Below are 6,000 nucleotides of genomic sequence, written 5' to 3'. Positions count from 1 at the left end.
AGTTTTAAACCATTTTCTCACCATTTCAATAAAACTATTTTCATCGAACTGTTCAGACATGTTATGGCACAGCTCAGGGGGCAGGTAAGACTTGAACAGGATCCTTCTGTCCCAGAGGATGGGACAGACCCCTATGCACAAGAGTCCTTTGCACTGTTATGTGAGTGCACGGAATACACTGCCATCAGTATAGTAGAGTCAGTTACGTTAGGGACATTTGAGCGATTCTTCGATAGGCACATGGAAGACAGTACAATGAAGGGTATTTAGATTAGTTTGATCTTAGAGTAGGATAAAAGGGCAGCACAACATCGAGGGCCAAAGGGCCTGTACGGTGCTGTACTCTTCTGTGTTCTATGTTCTTATGTACCTGTGAAATATTTCCATTTCATTTTTGGCATTCAGTGTTTGCAGCTTTTAGTCTTTTTATTGAATTATGTAATTACAGAGTTTAACTGTATCCCAACGAATTCCAAAGTTGTTTAGATCTGAATACAAGGAACGAATTAGTCAAGTTCAGCTGGAGTTTAGAACAGTGGGGGGGGGGGGGTTTACATAGAAACCTGTAAAATTCTAACAGGGCTACACGGAATAAAAGCAGGAAAGATGTTTCCAATGATTGGGGAGTGCAGAACCAAGGGATTACAGTCTAAGACACTTAGATTAGATTACTTAGGCCTTCGGCCCAGCAAGTCCACACTGACCCTCCGAAAAGCAACCCACCCAGACCCATTTCCCTCTGAATAATGCACCTAATACTATGGGTAATTTAGCCTGGCCAATTCACCTTACCCGCATTTTTTTTTGGTCTGTGGAAGGAAACCAGAGCACCCGGAGGAAACCCACGCAGACACGGGAGAATATGCAAACTCCACACAGACAGTCGCCTGAGGCAGGAATTGAACCCGGGTCTCTGGCACTGTGAGGCAGCAGTGCTAACCACTGTGCCACCGTGCCGTCCACATTAAAATGTGGAGAAATTTCAGAGAGTGGGGAGCCTGTGGAATTCAGCACCACAGAAAGCGGTAGAGACCAGAATATTGTATAATTGCAAGAAAGAATTAGATATAGCACTTGGAGCTAAAGGAATCAAAGGATATGTGGGAACAGGGTGATCAGTGATGATCCTAGTGAATGGTGGGCTAGGCTCAGGAGGCTGAATAGCCTCATCCTGTTTCTATTTTCCGTCTTTCTAAGAGGCATTATTTGCTTCCCCAAAGTACTGCACTGAAGTGAGCAATAGTGATTGAGATCAGTGAAGGCAGCTCATTTATCTTGGAATAATATTGGACTCATTTGGATAATATTTCAACTTTTGGATGGAGCCACGTTGACTAAATTTTTCTTAAATTTTTATATAGAGACTCAGAAAATGCCAGTCCAAAGCGTGAGTCTGTCTAAGCAGGAAGCCAAATGAGTGGTGACGATACCAGGGAATTTTACGACTCCTGTCTCATTCTGAGCAAGTAAGGTTGGTGTTGTTTCCTGTTGGTAAAGCCTCCGACCATGAGCCTCCTTCAGGAGCCACAGTCTGCTATGTGCCATCTTGGCAATTTGTTGCATGTTCTCACTGTTGAAAAGCTGGCAGGTTCAATTTTGCACAGCGTCTGAGCTTCTTGAGCATTGTCCTGTGAATTCTGATCCGATAACACCAGAAGGATTGTAACTACTCGGACATAATGAACTATACTTCCTTGGACATTTTTTTAAAAATCATTCTATCCCTGGTGGTCTTGCCTTTAGCTGTGTGGGCCCTTTATGTTTGGTGTTAGTTCGCTATCTATGAGTAAGAAATAAAGAGCTGGCCACTCTGTCTCTCAATCCTGCTGCACCATTCAGTAGGATCGCAGCTGATCTGATTACTCCACATTCCTGCCTATCTCCCCGATAACCTTTCACCTCCTTATTCATGAAGAATCTATCTACCTCTGCCTTAAAAATATTCACAGACTGTTTCCGCTGCTTTCTGAGGGAAACAGGTCCAAAGCCTCATGACCACCTGACAGGAGGTAACCCTTCTCTCTATTTTAAACGGGCAATTCCTTATTTAAACAGTAGCAGCCCCTCGGCCTAGTTCTAGATTCTCCCACAAGAAGGGATCATCTTTTGCACATCCGTCCCGTCAGGATCCTGTATGTTTCAGTCAAGTCTTCTCTTAAGAACGCCTCATCTCCTGGCTTGGGACCCTCCAGCCACATGGCATCAATGTGGATTGCAGCAGTTTCCTCATCTCCCCTTCCCCCACCTCATCCCAGATCCAACCCTCCAACTCAGCATCACCCTCTTGAACTGTCCTGCCTATCCATCTTGCTTCCCATCTATCCACTCCACCCTATCACTATCACCCCCGCTCAACCTGCACCTACCTATTGCCTTCCCATCCACCTTTTCATCAGCCACATCCCCTATTTATCTCAAAGCCCCCTCCCCCCAATCCTAATGAAGAATTATGCCCGACATGTCAATTCTCCTGCCCCTTGAGCTGCTGTGCTTTTCTAACACCACACTTTTTAACTCTGCTCTCCAGTGGTGATAAGCTGAGACTGTTCAGCATTTCCTCATAAGGCAATCTGCCCATTCCAGTTATTAGTCCAGTAGACCTACTCTGAACTCCTTTATTTTTCCCTTTATATTCATTCATGGGATGAGGACATCGCTGACTAAGCCAGCATTCACTGCCCCAGAGGGTAAATGAGAGTCAGCCACATTGCTGTGGGTCTGGAGTCACATGTAGGCCAGACCAGGTAAGGATGGCAGGTTTCTCTCTAAACGGCATTGTTGAACCAGATAGGTTTTCCCCCGACAATGGATTCATGGTCACCATTAGACTCTTAATTCCAGATATTTATTGAATCCAGATTCCACCATCTGCCGTGGCAGGATTTGAACCCATGTTCCCAGAACATTACCTGGGTCTCTGGATTAATAGTCCAGCGATAACACCACTAGGCCACTTCCAATGTGCTTACACTCTTCCCTAAAAAATAACTTTTCTTTATTCACTCATGGAACATGAGCATCTCTGGCTGGACCAGTATTTATTGCCTGTCTCCAGTTGCCCCTTGAGAAGTTGGGGGTGAGCTGCCTTCATGAACCACTGCAGTCCGTGTGCCGTGCGTTGACTCACACTGCCCTTAGGGAGGGAATTCCAGGATTCTGACCCAGCGACAGTGATATATTTCCAAGTCAGGACAATAAGTGGGAAGTATATTGCTATTCCATCCAGGTCTTTGGGAATAGAATCCCTACAGTGTCGGAACAGGCTCAAATCCACACTGATCCTCCAAAGAGTAATCCACTCAGACCCATTCCCCCTACCCTATACTTATCCCTGACTAATGCACCTAGCCTACACACCCCTGAATACTGTGGGCAATTTAGCATGGCCAATTCATCTGGCCTGCACATCTTTGACTGTGGCAGGAAACCAGAGCACCCGGAGGAGACCCACGCAGACACGGGGAGAATGTGCAAACTCCACACAGACATTTGCCTGAGGCTGGAATTGAACCCAGGTCCCTGGTGCTGAGGAGGCAGCAGTGCTAATCACTGAGCCACTGTGCTGGCCATTTCCAGTCGCTCACTGGAAACCGTTCGAATGTTTACTTTGCTTCAATATAGAAGTTTTCTGCTTTGAACAAAAGCAAATTACTGGGGGTGAAAAGAAAGCAGAAGAATTCCAGAAATATTCAGCAGATCTGGCAGCATCTGTGGAGATGGAAACACAGTTAACAGTTCAGGTCAAAGACGTCACAGCAGAATATTCCAATCGTTTTTGACATTATTTAAAACCCACAGTGTTTCTCTGCTCCTAATTCTATCTTAATTTGAGCTAATAGTCACAACTTCTTGTTTAAAAGTTTGTAATGTGTATCTGTCATTTGCTGTAAATGACATGAAGCTGGTCTGTATTTGTGAAAACCTGTTTTATAGTCTATTTTCATCCAAGCTTTATGTCCCATGCAAGGCAAAGTTAAAAATCACACAACACCAGGTTACAGTCCAACAGGTTTATTTGGAAGCACTAGCTTTTGGAGCACTGCTCCTTCGTCAGGTGATTGTGGAACTTAAGGCCACCAGACACAGAATTTATCGCAAAAGATTACATTCTGTGTCTTATGGTCCTGCTCCACAACTACCTGATGAAGTCCCACCTGCTGCAAAGGTGTGTAATAACATCCCTGAACAGGTTGATTCGAAAATATCAAAAACTAGTTATTTCTCAGTAGCACTAGATGTACACTCTTTATCCAGCTTCCTCCCTCTCCATGGATGATGCCTGACCCACTGTGAGCTCCAGCAGTTTTCTTTTGAGGACTGAGTTCGTGACCCACCTGCTCCAGAGGTGAGTCATAACCATAAGACATAGGAGCAGACATCTGGCCATTTGGCCTGTCAAGTCTGCTCCCCCATTCAATCATGGCCGATAAGTTGCTTCAACCCCATTCTCCCCGTAACCTTTGATCCACTTGACAATCAAGAAGCTATCTACCTCTGTTTTAAATATATTCAATGACCTGGCCTCCACAGCCTCTGTGGCAGTGAATTCCATAGATTCCCCACTCTCTGGCTGAAGGAGTTTCTCCTTATCTCCATTCTAAGGGGTCTTCCCTTTATTCTAACTGTGTCCTTGGCTCCTAGTCTCTGAATAGGTCGATTAGGAAAATATTAAGTTGTAAGAAGGGCTCATTGAGGGCACATTGTTAGGTTTCTCTTACAGAGATTGGAGTGATAGGCAGGATGTTGCTTATCAGCGTGCCTTGGTTAATGTGGGGCAGGTCAGTGACATATGTTAGTGAGAGTGGGGAGCTGGTCGTTTCCCTGTGTGTGGAACTCCTTGGGTAACAGACCAGTACTGATTGGCTGTAGGTGATGCAGCCAATGGCAGTGCATTCCTGCAGAAAGTGAATGTAACAGTTTGAAGGTGTAGTTGTTGTTGCTTGAGGTTTTGTAGCTGCGCCCTGCCTGGTGGTTTCCTTCTCTTCTTGCGATCTGGTTTAATTTGCAGTTTGAAAGGATGCAGCAATAAAGTTTGTGCAGTGAAAACGATTGTGAGAAGTCAGTAAACAAAAGCAGAACAAATGAAGTATGTCGCTGCTGTGAGGGCATTAGCAGCTCCAGTCAGTGACTCCGATTGAATTACAATTACACAAGCAGCAAGGCCAGGATTGTTCCTTGTAAAAGTGTTTTCAGCTGGGAATTACACGTGCAACAAACACAGAAAGCGTTGGAGAAACTCAGCAGGTCTGGCAGCATCTCTAGAGAAAGAAACAGAGTATACATTTTGGGTCCAGTCACCCTTCTTCAAGTGCTGCTGTGTTTTCCCAGCGTTTCCTGCATTTGTTACAGATTTCTAGCCTCTGAATATTTTGCCTTTATTAGTTTGATGAGCAGCTTCCCCTGACCCGATTGCTTTAGTTTGTCCCTCCGCTTTCAAAATTCAGCCTAGCGCTGTTTCTCTGTCAGCTGTGGCTGAGTGGGTAGCACTATCACCTCTGACTCAGAAGGCTGTGGGTTCAGGTCCCCTTTCCAACCCTAGAGCTCAGACATCTGAACTGACACTGCAATGCAGCACTGAGGGAGAGCAGCATGGGCGGCACGGTGGCACAGTGGTGAGCACTGCTGCCTCACAGCACCAGAGACCTGGGTTCAATTCCCGCCTCAGGCGACTGACTGTGTGGAGTTTGCACATTCTCCCCGTGTCTGCGTGGGTTTCCTCCGGGTGCTCCAGTTTCCTCCCACAGTCCAAAGATGTGCAGTTTAGGTGAATTGGCTATGCTAAATTGCCTGTAGTGTTAGGTAAGGGGTATGGGTGGGTTGTGCTTCGGCGGGGCGGTGTGGACTTGTTGGGCCAAAGGGCCTGTTTCCACACTGTAAGTAATCTAATCAGTGCTGTTGTTTTATTTTGTTTGGATGCTTCATTCAACCTCTCTCCCTGTCCATGGATGTAAAGCGTTCCCATCACTGTTATGAAGACCGGGAGCTTCTCTCTGATGTCCT

At 45.7% G+C, this 6,000-nt stretch overlaps 1 protein-coding gene across 6 annotated transcripts in view; it reads left to right on the top strand.

Annotated features, from left to right (window-relative positions):
- Nucleotides 1–6,000, top strand: part of pik3cd (phosphatidylinositol-4,5-bisphosphate 3-kinase, catalytic subunit delta) — a 228,672-nt gene that overhangs the window by 61,745 nt on the left and 160,927 nt on the right. For 4 of the 6 annotated variants that reach the window (XR_011962673.1, XM_072586126.1, XM_072586122.1 and 1 more), the window contains exon 3: nt 1,362–1,471. The exons of 1 other annotated variant lie outside the window; for it this stretch is intronic. The gene's annotated coding sequence lies outside the window, so the exon portion shown is untranslated. The remainder of the gene's footprint in view (nt 1–1,361; nt 1,472–6,000) is intronic. One more of the 6 variants, XM_072586123.1, reaches the window with a different exon arrangement.

This window comes from Chiloscyllium punctatum, chromosome 16, assembly GCF_047496795.1.
Source record: "Chiloscyllium punctatum isolate Juve2018m chromosome 16, sChiPun1.3, whole genome shotgun sequence".
Classification (NCBI taxonomy): domain Eukaryota; kingdom Metazoa; phylum Chordata; class Chondrichthyes; order Orectolobiformes; family Hemiscylliidae; genus Chiloscyllium; species Chiloscyllium punctatum.
This window is presented reverse-complemented; position numbering and strand designations above follow the sequence as displayed.